The following is a 14,176-nucleotide window of genomic DNA, read 5'->3' as shown; positions in this document are numbered from 1 at the left end:
GCTTGCTTAACTGATTTTAAAAATTAGATTTTTTGCTTTCAGGGAAAAAAAAAGTAGCCGTTGCATCAGAACTTTGAATGGTCTAAAATATTGTGATGTCGGATTTTCAATATCTTTTCTAGTTTACGAGATCTAAACGGGACGGGCGGACAGACGGACAGACATTTCGCACAAAACTAATAGCGTCTTTTTCCCTTTCGGGGGACGCTAAAAAACCAAAAGTCTCAGAAAAAATTAACCCAACACTAACACTTCATACTGGGAAAGTAAGTATCCCCCCCACTAATTTAGGTGGACAGATAAAGCAACATGATCCCCAAATTTCCAAATCTGATGCTAAAACTTTCAAAGTCCTTCAATGTAACGTCCGAGGACTTATTCTTGAAATAACTAACCTGCTCCACAAAGAGTGTGTAGATGTTGCCTTACTACAAGAATGTCTGATATGTGAAAAAAGAAGTGTCTCAATACCCGGGTACTCTGTTTTCCGCTGCTCCTGTGGGGATTGCCGAGGCCTGGTTACATTGGTGGCTAATGCTCTGGTCGCCAAGGAAGTGTCCACAGACTTGAGTCAGGGGAGGACAGACACTTTGGTATTAGAAATTTGGAAAAATAATAGACGCTTCAAGTGCATCAATGTTTATAATCCACCAAAACAAGAACTGGCTATAGATGTCAGAGAGACAATAACTGTAGACACTATCATAGCTGGAAATCTAAATGCCCATTCACCTTCCTGGGGCTATGATGACACTAATCAGTCTGGTAAAAAAGTTCATGACCTATGCAATTCTACTAACCTTTTTCTTTTGCAAAATAAACACTCTCCTCCTACTCTTCTGCATGCTAGCAATGGTTCACTATCACGACCAGATCTTTCTTTAGTCTCTGCTAACTTGGAATCTGTCATAACTTATTAAGTACTAGGCGATATTGGTAGTGACCACCTTCCAATATTACTGACTGCCACTCTTTCTAAAATCAACGCCAAGACCACTAAAGAACCACGAAAGTGGTGCTATAGTAAGGCTAATTGGAAAGGATACGAGACAGCTGTCGACAATGCCCTTGAAAAAATCCAAGTAGACTCTAGCTCTGTCGACCTTGTGTACCGTCAAATAACAACAGCTATCCTGGGCATGGCTAAAAAGTTTATTCCTCGAACTTACCCTTGTAAAAAATTCAAAAACTTTTGGACGGCTGAAATCAACAAACTTGTTATGGCTCGGAGAAGGGCATACAAAAAGGTCCAAAAGAACCCAAACAATACAACACTCAGGCAGAAATACAACAGACTAGCCTACTAGTCAAAACGTCTGTTAACAGGGAAAAACGAGAACATTGGGCCAACACCTGTGCAAAGTTAGACCTAACGGATAGCTCTAAGGCCTGGAGTCTTCTGAGAAAGGGGGAAAAGGAAGGGCCGTGCTCTTGGCATTCGTAAATAGAACCTGGGCAGATGGCCTGGAAACGTGCCACCATTATTCCTATACTAAAAAGGGGAAAAGAGGCTTCCACTGCTGAGGACTACAGGCCCATCTCACTTACGTCTTGTGTGGGAAAGATGGCTGGAAAAATGGTAAATGAGCGTATGGTTTGGTACCTTGAGAGTGCCCGTCTTATAGCTCCAGAAGAGGCTGGTTTCAGGGCTGGAATGTCCGCTATAGACCAAGTCAACATCTTTGTGCATAGCGTAGCAGATGGATTCCAAAGGAACGAAAGCACATACGCAGTCATTATTGACTTAAAACAGGCATATGATAAAGTATGGCGGCCTGGTTTGCTTCATAGGATAAGAGCCGTTGGGGTGCGGGGACGGATATATTACTGGATTAGAGACTTCCCACAAGAGCGTACAATAAGAACAAGGATGTACAGAGAAGTCTCAGGGGAAATTACCCTAGAGCACGGCCTCCCCCAGGGCTCCGTCCTGTCATGCGCCCTTTTCATAATTGACCTACCGGCTCAGCTAAAATGCCAAAAGCTGCTATATGCTGATGATATTGTCCTTTGGAAATCGGGAAGGAGCGCAACCTCTATACAAAAAGTGTTACAAGAAGATCTCCATATGCTCTGCTCATACACACAAAAATGGATCCTAGAAATAAACATCTCCAAGAAGGTCTATTCTCTGTTCACGCTCGGGACTGGCATTCTCAGGCAACCTTTCCAGCTCTTCCTCAACGGAGTGGCTCTCAGCATGGAAAAGCTACCCAAGTACCTTGGTGTAACTTTAGATCGCAAACTAAAAATGTGTGAGCACATCTAGGATGTTGTAAGAAAGGCCTCAGGGAAACTTGGCATGAAGTGGGGAGCCCGAGCAGACATGCTCCGATCCCTGTATTTAGGAGCAGTCCGATCACAGATAGACTACAGCCTACCTGTGCAAATTTATGGCTCTAGGACTGCTCTTGAACAACTTGATAAAATACAGTCCCAAGCACTAAGATTTGTCTGTGGAACCTTTAGGACAAGTCCAGTAAATGAAAACTAGTGGATGGTTGGAGATGCAGAAGACGTATCCAGATGCAGTCTTTTATGCATCATGCCACTAGACTATCTGATGAAGCTGGCCTCTCCACCAACCGACAAAACATTCAACGCTTTCATCCCCTTCCCCCTTGGTGTCGCCCAACGACCCCAGACATACGCTTGAAATTAGTAGACCCTAATGCCACTAAGCAAAGCCGTTCATCTAACGACCTTCAAATCCTAGCTCTGGAGACCATTAATGCCTTCAAGCCCAGTGCTATTTTTGCATACACTGATGGGTCGGCATCAATAGATTCTGGAAGAGTAGGCTATGGAGCCTACATCGACTTTCTTGGCTCTTACTCAGTAAAAATCTTTGGAACATGTGGTAGTGTTTGCAGTTTTGATGCGGAGACCATGGCAGTCTGTAAAGCGTTAAAATTCATTGACTCTCAACTCGGCGAGGGACATTTGAGGGCACACAGATTGTTGTGGTCACTGACTCAAAATCTGTACTACAGGCTTTGCAAAGCCCCGGACCATGGCCCCCCAATATTAACACTGTCATCATGGCTTCACATAACATTAAACAACGCTATGGATCCCCTGTAATTATGCAGTGGGTACCGAGTCACATAGGTGTGACTGACAAACACAATTGCAGACTCTTTGGCCACCAGGGAGGGCAAATTCCACCCACTGATGAGGCTGTAAGCTTTCATCAAGCCCTGGCTATAATACAAAAAACAAATGGAAATGTGATTTGAGTGCTGGAACAAGTCCCAAAAAGCCCGTGGAGTCTGGGAGCGCATGAGGCGCCCTGACCGCACTTCCTTGTGGAGGAGGCTGTCCAGACCTGAGCAAGCTATTATAGCACAGTGCAGGACAGGCCACTGTCCTGTTGGCTCATATTTCTCGCGGCTATGGCCAAATTTTGATTCACGGTGCCCCCGCTGCGGGGAAGAAGAGGAAACCGTGCCTCATATTCTGTTTGACTGCCCCAGACTTGCTGATCTCTGTCTCGACAGGTCTGGGAAACCCAAAATTCTCGACCTGTATGGCGACATTTATGCACTACGCAAGACAGCAGGGTTTCTGTCCAGGGCTTTTGCAAAAGAGGATTTGAGCCTCTCAAGCCCTCACTCTAATGGAGTTTGATGATGATGATGATGAAAGACACAAAGATAAAGGCACATTCCTCGTCCTATAAGCAAAGGCCGCGGATACACATTTGAAACCAAAAGAAAATCTGCTGCCTAGGACAGACGCAGACGCTACAAGAAAATCTTAATCGAGCACCGCGGACAATGCAATGGTTATGCTTGCCCTGGATGTGGCAAAATATGTAGGTCACAGCTGGGGCTGCGTGCCCACGGGCAATCCTCATTAATTTTCGGACTGGAAGACAAGCCTTATTATTATTATTATTTTGCCGGTGAATTATAACCTTATGTTCATGCTTCGGTGTCTACTGTCTCGTACCAAAACAAAGGAAATGGTCATAATAACACAGCTTCTCTACGCCTTACTTGCTCACACTAAATATGATATCCATCTAGCGGTCAACGAGTTCGCGTACCCTGTAGCCTCTTTTGATTTAACTATAAACCTCGGTAAAAAGCTTTGAGTTATAGGGCCTTGAAGACGGAAGGCCCCAGAGAGATCTGCATGATCTCTATATACATCTAGCTATAATGTCAACATATTTATAAAGTAATGGACATGTTATATTACATTTTTGGGTTTGAACACTGGCAAACAATACAATTTTTGGTAATGTACTATATAAGACATTCATTCTTAAATCAAACTTACACAATTAACTTTTTTTTTATTTTTTATTCATGGAATAATTAACCAACACAAAAGACAAATAGGCCTATAACAGCACAAACAAGATATCAAGACAGCATTTTCATTCAATCCTTAGCATTCTTTACAAGCTGACTTCAAGACTGGTGGCAATAATTCATATTTTGACTTCCATGCAGCAGCTGGAACAAACAAACAAACAAACAAATATTATAGTCATGTAAAAAATCTAACAATTTAACATCAGAAGACCTTACATTTATCTATGTGGACATACTATTTAACGGTTATATTTCCAGCCCTTGATGATAAATGGTGCTAAAAAATTAGGTTGCTTCTATAGCCTATTAAGCAACACAAAAATTAATGGTATTTCAAAATTTGGAGTTCAATCTTCTCCTTAAATTAAATGTTATGAATTGGTGTCAGCAAATGTGGCACTGGTATTTGACTATGCTAAAAGTGCAATGGCAGACTAAATCTAGCTAGGCTTCAATTCATTCAATATTATATTTTGTCCAATTTTTTTATATTAACTTTATCAATGGCAGACTAGATCTAGCTAGGCTTCAATTCATTCAATATTATTTTTGTCCAATTTATTTATATTAACTTTATCACAGGCTCTTACTAATACAACTATATTCTGTTGCAATTAGAGTTCGATGGTAATTTTAAAAATAAGTTGGCTGAAAAGTTATTCTAGAATTAAAATAAACAATGATCACAGTGAAACTTAAAAAACATAACAAAAAACAACAACAAAAAAAACACAACCAGCATATTTCAAAATTAGGATAGCATTTCTTTATTTACATTTAATCAATTCCATCCCATTAACAATTTTCTTTCAGATTGCTGATCAGTAATCTAAAAGCAAAATTTAATTCTTCTTAACTTCTTGAGCAGGCTTGCTTATGAAAAGATGATGAACAGCATCTGTACTGCATGCATAGGTTATTATTAACCTAAAAGAGTAATGTCAACTTCCCCTAAAGAAAAATGTGTCGATCGGAAAATAAAAAATAAATAAAAACCTAAAAAATGTTTAAAGAATGCAAACAAAAATAATATTACAATAGAGGCAAAACACAAAATGTTTAAGGTATTATATACAAGAAGGATTGTTGCTATATAATGACATTAGATCAAAAACAATTCTATGTAGGCCCTATTTTCATTGTATAAATGTTCATTATAATTTTTTATGCAATTAATAATGAACTTAGATCTCAGTGAAATGACAAAAAGCTGAAGATATTGGTCTCGACCATTGTTTCATAAGATCAGTAATCTTAAAGAAAAATGTATTCTTCGTACCTTTTTGAGCAGGCTTCCTCATGAAAAGATATTGAACAGCATCTGTAGTGCATACATAGACAATTCTTATTGTCAGCTGCCATTAAATAAAACTGGCATTCTAAAAAAAAAATACAAACTAAATAAAATTACAATAAAGACAAATCCTGAAATGTTTATGGTATGGTGTATAAGAAAAACTGTTGCTATAGCCTAATAATGAGACTGTATTTTTTCTTTAACAGTATCCACACAATGAAATTTAAAAAAAGCCTAAGCCTTGGCTAAGCCTATAGAATGAATCCTAGATCAAATTGTAGAAAAATGTATAATATAATAATTAGTATTAAGACCTCTAGATATTCTAGCTAGATCTAAATATGATAATCTAGATCTATGTCTAGTTTATAGATCTAGAATTTCTAGGTCTGTATAGATCTATTTAATAATTAATTCTATTACCTAGAGCCTAGAGTCTTTAAAATTTACAAAAAATAAAATCTAACGTATTGAGTATTGGTGATTAAAGATCTAACGCTACCTGGACCTGGTTATGTGGTATGCACGATGGACTGTTTAGTCGCCTTGATGGTCTCTGCATGGTCGTCTGGTTCATACCCCGCAACTGCCATCACTTCCCTAAGCTCCTTTGAGGTTTAGACTACCAAGTAGATATCTGCAACTCTGAAGGAACATAAAAAAAAAACAAAAAAAAAAACAATGTCAATATAGGGCTATAGTCTATAGCGGCTATAGGGTTAGCCGTTAGTCTATTATATATAGATATACTATATACATATTTAGCTAGACATATCTCAATATATATCTGATTTTAAAACCAAAATAAACGTTTGATTTTATTTATTTGTGTAAATTTAAACAATCTAAACTCTAGACTAGATTCTCAAGATCTGGAGTGTAGGCCTATAATTATTGTACATTATTCTCTACAAAGTAAATATCTATATTATAAGATCATAAGTCTATAGGTCTATGACTATAACTAGTTACTAGATTGTAACTAGATCTAGAATTATTTAATCTAAATCTGAATGACCCATCGCCTATAGTATGAAAAAATTAAAGATTAGTCTGTATTAACAATATATTAAATATTATTCTATATCTACTAAATTTTCTAATAACAACTAACATCTATTCTAGATTTAGAATCTAGACTATTCTAGACTATCTTTTATTAGATCTTAAATCCCCAATGAATCCGGAAGTGGGTTTACCCATTCTGGGCCGATATTGGCACGATTAGGGTTGCCCGTATTGGTCCCTTATGGGAACCTAATGACGCCAATGTGCAAACGGTATGCGCGCCCATTAGGGCGCGATTTGGGCTATTTAGGGCTGCAATTAGGGCAAAGGGGGATAACCCTAATTAAAACTGATACTGGGCCGTAATGGGCATGTTTATAGGGTATCTTATATTATAAGTCTAGGTCAATTTTTTCTAACCTCAAAATATTTGAATTAGAATAGAACTAAAATCTATGAGTATGAGTATAATAATTATTATATTAATAGACCAAAGTCCTAAGTCTAAGTATTAGTTTAAAGTTACGTGACTAGATAGGCATATAGACTAGATCTAATATTCTGCCCTAAAAGGTAGTAGATTTAGTCTAAATTTAGATTTAAGATCTAGTAAGTCCCTAACTAAATCTAATTCTATGCTGCAGATCCAGATGCATTTCATGGTAGATTCTAGATCTAGAATCTATTCTAAATAGTAAATCTAGTCATAACGAATGCATGTTAATCACTTAAGTTAAGTCGTCTAGATCTAGATCTAATAGGTCTCAAGTCTAGATATAATATATATATATATTATATTAATAATATTATATCGTACTAGATCTAGTAGCCTATTAGATATTATAATAAAACTAGTCTAGAGAGATCTAGTCATCATCTAGCCAGATCTAGATCTAGAATCTTTATCTAGATCTATCTCTAGATTCTTAGTATTCTAGATTATCTAGATATCTATTCTAAATCTAGACTTATCTACTATCTAGATTAGATCTGTTAGTAGTGTTAGAGTACTTAGAGATTCGTCCTCTGATGATGATCTGTACTTCAACAGTACTTGTGATAGGCTTAAGTTACGACCATTCCGAATTTCCATGGCTGCTGCCAGTGCTGGGTTGAGTTGAAGAACATATGATATCAAGAAATACAGCTCATATAATAGATCTATTATATTAATGAAAGTCTAGATTGACTAGACCTAGATCTATAGCTCTATAACTTGTAGTATAACTAATAACTTAACAGATTTAGATCTAGATCTAGCTAGCTCTAATTTGATCCACGTGTGTACGTTCTAGAGTGAAGACTGAATAATCCAGTTTGTGTCGAATATTGCGAGCTTAAAAGAAATAAATGCTTCTTTTTCATTGGTCGAAAAAAATGTTAACATGTATAAAACTTTTTTTTTTAATCTAAATCTAGAAAAAAAAAACGAATATGTTCTCTATTAACTTTAGATTCTATGTGTGATTAAATATTACTAGATATAGATATATTTTTTTAGTGTGCACATTAAAAAATCAGACACACACACACATACACTATTTGATTACGAAAAGTCTGCATTGGGCCCATACGGGTAAAACTTCACTATTCCAGTTAGGGATTTCCCCAATAGAACCCTAATTAATTTTTTTTAAAATCTTAATATTACTTATAAAAAGGATTCAAAGCAACATTTAGCTTTAAGACAATTAATACTAAATTTTAAAACATCATAATATTGTTTTTTATTTTATAATAAAGATTTCATCATGTTGGTTCTGGCGTGATTGGGGAAATTCCACACAGGCACGAAAGCGGAAAGACGTTAACGGCCCAATAACTAAAATCCCACACCGATCCGTTAACGTTTTTATATGGGCGAGTGTAAGTAGGTCTATCTACCCAATGAAACCTTATTACCCCACACCGCGCCAGAATGGTTTTGATAGGGCTTTGTTTATAGGGTCTGCAAAAGTAGGCCATATATCCCTCCACGGGCTGTAGCACCACTGGGATGGATGGATGGTAATAGCCGGTATGAACTTAAAATTCTGATAGTCCGACAGTCAGGCTGGGCAGGGCACGTATCCCGTATGGGGGACGATTCTGGCGAACATATTGTTCGGCGTAACAGCTAGAGGTGCCCCACGGAAACGTTTCTTTATAAAACTAATGCAATGATTTTAGTCTATTAAGAAAAAATGCGTCAAGTTTGCTTTGTCACAAAGTGCCTGTTTTACCCTATATCGTAGAGATTTGGCGCGTCACTTGTTGTTTCCTACTAAAGCCATAATGAATATTATACTAATTCCATAATTAAATGTCTGAACGTAACCATCTAAGAAGTTACACTGCAGTAGACTTTCTTCCAAGCCAATAATAGTAGGCCTACAAAAGGCTATAATAGTTTTACGCAACAAATGGATAATTGTAAAACTATAAGACGGACTTGAGCTGTGGTTTATCTAGACTTTAGATAGACTGTAGGAGCTTAGGACTTAAGAGACTTTATATTTAATCGCCATGTTAAATTACATTTAGAACTAACAGAACACTAAAGCAACTCTTCAGATTTGTAGTCTTTTATCTGATCGTTCATATTCGTAATAACAAAAATATTCCCAAAATGACTTCGGGCATATAACCTTTCTTAGGAAATTATTCAACCGAGCGAGGCTCGGCCACCTGATATTAATTAGGCCTATTAATATAACAAAAAAGAATTAAAGAATAGTGGGAAAAAAAACTTGTAGGCTAATAAGGAAAATCAGGGTAGTCAATTACAATTAAAGAAGAGGTAAGGATCTAAAAGTGACAATGTCTTTTTAGCTTTAATAAAAATAAAATTAATGTAAGAGATAAGAAGTTCAAGTATTATATAAGACTAATAAAATATGTGCTTTATATAGCTAGGTTTTGTTCCGACATTTTTACCGTGTTCCGCAATTGTGACAGCTTAAAAAATCCTGTTCCGTAATTGTGACTGACCATATAATCTCATTCGATTTGAATGTAAAATTTAAATATGTGTCTCAAAACTAAACAATTAATGCATCTATTTTTATCGGAAAATGGATGGGCAATGCCTAGGATCTACAGTGTTTCTCAAACTTTTTTGTCTGGCGGCACAGTAAAAAAAACTACAAAAATTTCGCGGCACACCACGAAAAGCAACAGTTGTTTAAAAAAAAAAGAAAACAATATTTTACCCGTTTTTAAGTATTACATTTAATGTGAAGGGTGTGCCTCTTTTTGAGAGCATATGCGATCTAATCGAGGCTCCAGAGTCGACAAACAAACTCGCATTTCATCGTCTATTGTAAGAAGTCTCTCTCTTTTATTAGATTTGATTTCAGTCAGTGCTGAAAATCGAAACACACAAAACCATGAAGATGCAAATGGAAGAATTATTTTGATTGCTTTTAAACTGATTGCAGGATATAACTTGTTGATTGAAATCCAAAACATATCCAGGCTTTTCTCGGCAAAACTTGACTTAAGAACTGCATCGTTTTGTTTTTTAATCTATGAGCTGCTCTTCTTCTTCAGTTGTAAGATTTGTAGCTTCATTGTTTCCAAATGGAAAGCTGACCCATCCATTCTCATTACTTCCAACTGTTGCAAAGTAATGCTGCAATGCTGACTGCAGGTGTGTCAAAGTGTCCAGAATTTCGGGGGTGATTTCTTTATTTTAAGCACATTCATTGTAAGTAGGAAAGCAGTCGAGGACTCCTTTCGAAATCTTACTTTGCCACAAAGACAATTTTTCACCAAATGACTTCAGTTTTGAAGATGCAGTGATGATGGTTTCTGATGGTCCTTGAAGAATAAAAATCAATGAATTTAATTTGTCAAATAAATCAGAGAGAAATGTCACCTTAACCCACTAGATCTCGTCATGAATAGAAAATCCAAAGTCTTTTTTTTTTTTAATGAAATCAGCTCAGCCTTGAGTTGGACGACGCGCTTTAATACTTTTCCCCTGGATAGCCAACGAATGTTGGAGTGATACAGCATCATACAAGAGATATTTGTAGTCTGAATCCATTCCTTCACAAAGCTCTGAGAAAAGTCGGGATGCAAGCGGTCGAGATTAGATGAAGTTTACAACTTCAATCACTTGATCCAGAGCAGACATCAAATCTTTCGATAAAGATTTGAAGGCAAGAGCTTCTCTGTGGATCATGCAGTGAACAACTAATACATTTGGATTTTCTTGACGCACAAGAGTGACGAATCCCTTTCTATTTCCCTGCATGGAAGGACAGCCATCGGTGCAAACGCTGACAGTTTTTCCACTGTAGTTTGAATAGCAAAATGTTTCGTTCACCACTTTGAAAATATCTTCGCCTTTGGTCGTAGTTGGTAAGTCTTTTCAAAATAATAATTTGTTGACACATTTTTCATCCTTTATGAACCGAATAAAAGCTAGCAGCTGGGCTTTGTCGCTAACGTCTGTGGATTCATCAGCTTGAAGAGACCACAGCAGAGACACTTCATCGTCAGTCACGTCGAAGTGTTCGCAGATTTGATCTTGTAAATCTGACGAGAAGTCTTCAATTCTGCGCGAGATAGTATCATTTGACAAAGGAACTTTTTTAACTTTTTCGGAGGCATTGGGTCCAAGGATAGTTTCAACAACTATTGCTAAAGCTGGTGCAATGACTGATTCAGCTTCTGTGTGTGCTTTCTTGCATTTTGCTAATAACTGAGCTATATTATAACTTGCAATCAATCCCTTTTCTGGCAGCTTTTGGTACTTCGTAAGTTTCTTAGCTTGTTTATTTTGTTGAGCGTTGATGTTTTCAATGTATTCCTTCGGTTGCGCTTTTACAGCTGGATATTTTGTTTCCAAGTGTCTCTTCAATTTGCTTGGAACAAGCGCCTCATTCGACAGAGTTGCATTGCAGATCAGATAGAATGACAATGGAGAATCTTCAGGTCCAGAAGATATGAAACCATATCCGATGTAATCTTCTTTGTACCTTCGTTTTGTTCCTTGCTTTTCATTGAACGCTTTAGCAGTTTCATTCTTGCTCTCCATGGATAACAATGAATAATGCTTATTGATAATTTGTTATTATTAGCATACACTTAACAAATTTACATAAAACACATCGCTTATTATTATCGTTACCAATTCAAGAACTGCTGTGCGTCTGCTAAGGCGGCCAACTTTTAGTCATTATAATAATATAACCTGAATAGCTAACAGCCCTTTCCGTCACTATGGAGCGACCCACTACTATTACTGGTCGTTGTAAGTGGGAATGTCATCCCAACGTAAAATAAAAATGTACTAGTAGACAGACCTGTGTAACGCTGCACGTGTGGCGTTCTGAAAACTCCCGCGGCACACCTGCAAATCTTCGGCGGCACACTAGTGTGCCGCGGCACACAGTTTGAGAAACACTGATCTAGATACTTTTATTTTTTACATAGGTCTAACCATTACAGAGCAAAAAAAATGAAAACTAAAAGTAGCAGCAAACTGTTCCGCAATAGTGACTCTACTGTATCTGTAGAGTCTATCTAGTCTAGATCTAGATATAATATATATATATATATATATATATATATATATATATATATATATACATATATATATATATATATATAGTAGATTCTTATATTAGGCAAACCGTATTCGGGAACTAGGTCAAATTTTTATTTTATTTTTTTATTTGGTGACGGTTTAACTTACAAAAAAAAAAAACTGAAAGAAGATTCTTATTCTGCAACTAAAGGACTATAAAAATAGCTGTGTTTCTTTGAATTACCACTCATAGTCAAGATTTTATTTTAAAATAAAGTAGGTCACTTCATGCTCCTATAATAAATGCAGTTTTTGCGCTTTCTCCTTTAGCGCACATTGAGCACCGTTAAGAAACATCACTATGCATGTTATTGCTAATAAATTATATCTGTGTTAATTAAAAAAAAAAACATGATATTTTCAACTAGGCTACATGTAGGCCTATTCTCTGTCTCTTTCTTTTAATTCCCATCCAAGGACCCTCGATCTTCTTTTCATAATTTGGATGTTCGTTTTGTTACACCTTAACATCCCCTCCCTCACATAGCTGCTTTTCTTTGTCTTTTCATGACTCTCTCCCCCTTCCCTCCACTGCCTGTATGATAGGTTGTGACACTACAAGTTTAGTCTGTATACCTCTCCTCACCACCAGCACTCGTCTGGCCGAGTCTGGCGTGATCACCTGCAGTGGGCATGGTCTCTGGCTTCAAATTATTAGCAGCCCGCACTTTTTCTTTCATTCATAAATTATATATTCTAGATATCTCGATCTAGGTCACGTTTATTCATTGAAAAATCATAGATTTATTAATCCCAATAATATTTCTTATTACGATTTTGCCTTGTGCACTATAGGAGAATGTGTTAAATTCATTATTATCGTTGAAACACCTCCTTTTTTAATTTTATTTAACAGCTAACAGTAAGAATGTGATTGGAATGTCTTTCTAAAGATGTTTAGAAGCTTATTTTAATAAATCCACCAGCCTACGATCAAACAGGCTAATAATATAGCCTTCATCCCTTATATGGGTATGAATTGCCGGGGGAGGTTAAAACAATAGCTTTACATACTTGGTTTCCGAGAATCTAAAAAACTGCCATCTGCTTTGGAAAAGCGGAACAAAAATACAGTAAAATTGGACATGCACTGTCCCGAAACGTCGTTTTTAGCTCCAAACATAAAAACAAATTAATTATAAACACAAAAAGCGACGTGTTTCTTAAAGGAGAATTCGATGAACTGTGCCTAATATAAGAAGCTACTATATATATAATATATATAGAGAGTCTATAGTCTAGTGATCCAGTTCACTTTGTAAACAAGTAGCACTACCCTCACTACCCTTTATTCAACCTTATTGCCTTTATCTGGTCTAGTAGATCTAGTATCTAGTAAATTCTAGTATTCTAGATCTAGATTTTAGATCTATCTTTAGATATTAGATCTAGTCTACTATATAGAATCTAGACTAGATACTGATACATATTCATATACTAAATGTAGTATATACAGTAATATACTATCATATAGATTATTATAGATAGATAGGTATTAATATTATAGAGGTTTTGATTTTGAGTCTAGATTTAGATTCTAGATATAAGTCTAAATAGTGTTTATAGTCTAATGACTATAATCACTATATATATAATAACTAATTCTAGATTCTACAATCTAGATCTATTATTAGTATTATATCTATACTGTGCCATACCTCCTCACTCAGCCTCCTGAGTCCTAACTTAGTAACTATAAGTATAACTCAGTATTGACAGTATATATATCTATATAACAATATAAAATATAAGTATACTAGTATACTATATACTACTATAGTTATAGAGTCAGACTCAGACTATAGTCTATAGATTATAGATACTAGATCTAGTCTTTTACTTTAGTCTTTAACTTTAGTCTTTTAGTATAGATATATTATTACTAGATCTAGATCTATTTATTCTAATTATTACTATTATAATTTATTATATATATATAATTATTACTAAGTATTACTATTAGTAGTA

At 36.1% G+C, this 14,176-nt stretch overlaps 1 protein-coding gene and 1 long non-coding RNA gene across 3 annotated transcripts in view; one reads left to right on the top strand and one right to left on the bottom strand.

Annotated features, from left to right (window-relative positions):
* Positions 1–4,351: 4,351 nt before the first annotated feature.
* Positions 4,352–8,003, bottom strand: LOC106068073 (uncharacterized). The gene is made up of 4 exons (XR_008777361.1): positions 7,642–8,003; positions 6,125–6,267; positions 5,605–5,704; positions 4,352–4,466 (listed from the first exon to the last, which is right to left on the bottom strand). It is a non-coding gene; the product is annotated as an uncharacterized LOC106068073 (long non-coding RNA).
* A 5,271-nt stretch (positions 8,004–13,274) lies between these two features.
* Positions 13,275–14,176, top strand: part of LOC106054184 (GRAM domain-containing protein 4-like) — a 95,277-nt gene continuing 94,375 nt past the window's right edge. The window contains exon 1 of one of the 2 annotated variants that reach the window (XM_056025802.1): positions 13,275–13,474. The gene's annotated coding sequence lies outside the window, so the exon portion shown is untranslated. Of the gene's footprint in view, positions 13,544–14,176 lie in introns of both variants that reach the window. The other variant, XM_056025803.1, reaches the window with a different exon arrangement.

Source organism: Biomphalaria glabrata, chromosome 4 (assembly GCF_947242115.1).
Source record: "Biomphalaria glabrata chromosome 4, xgBioGlab47.1, whole genome shotgun sequence".
Lineage (NCBI taxonomy): Eukaryota > Metazoa > Mollusca > Gastropoda > Planorbidae > Biomphalaria > Biomphalaria glabrata.
This window is presented reverse-complemented; position numbering and strand designations above follow the sequence as displayed.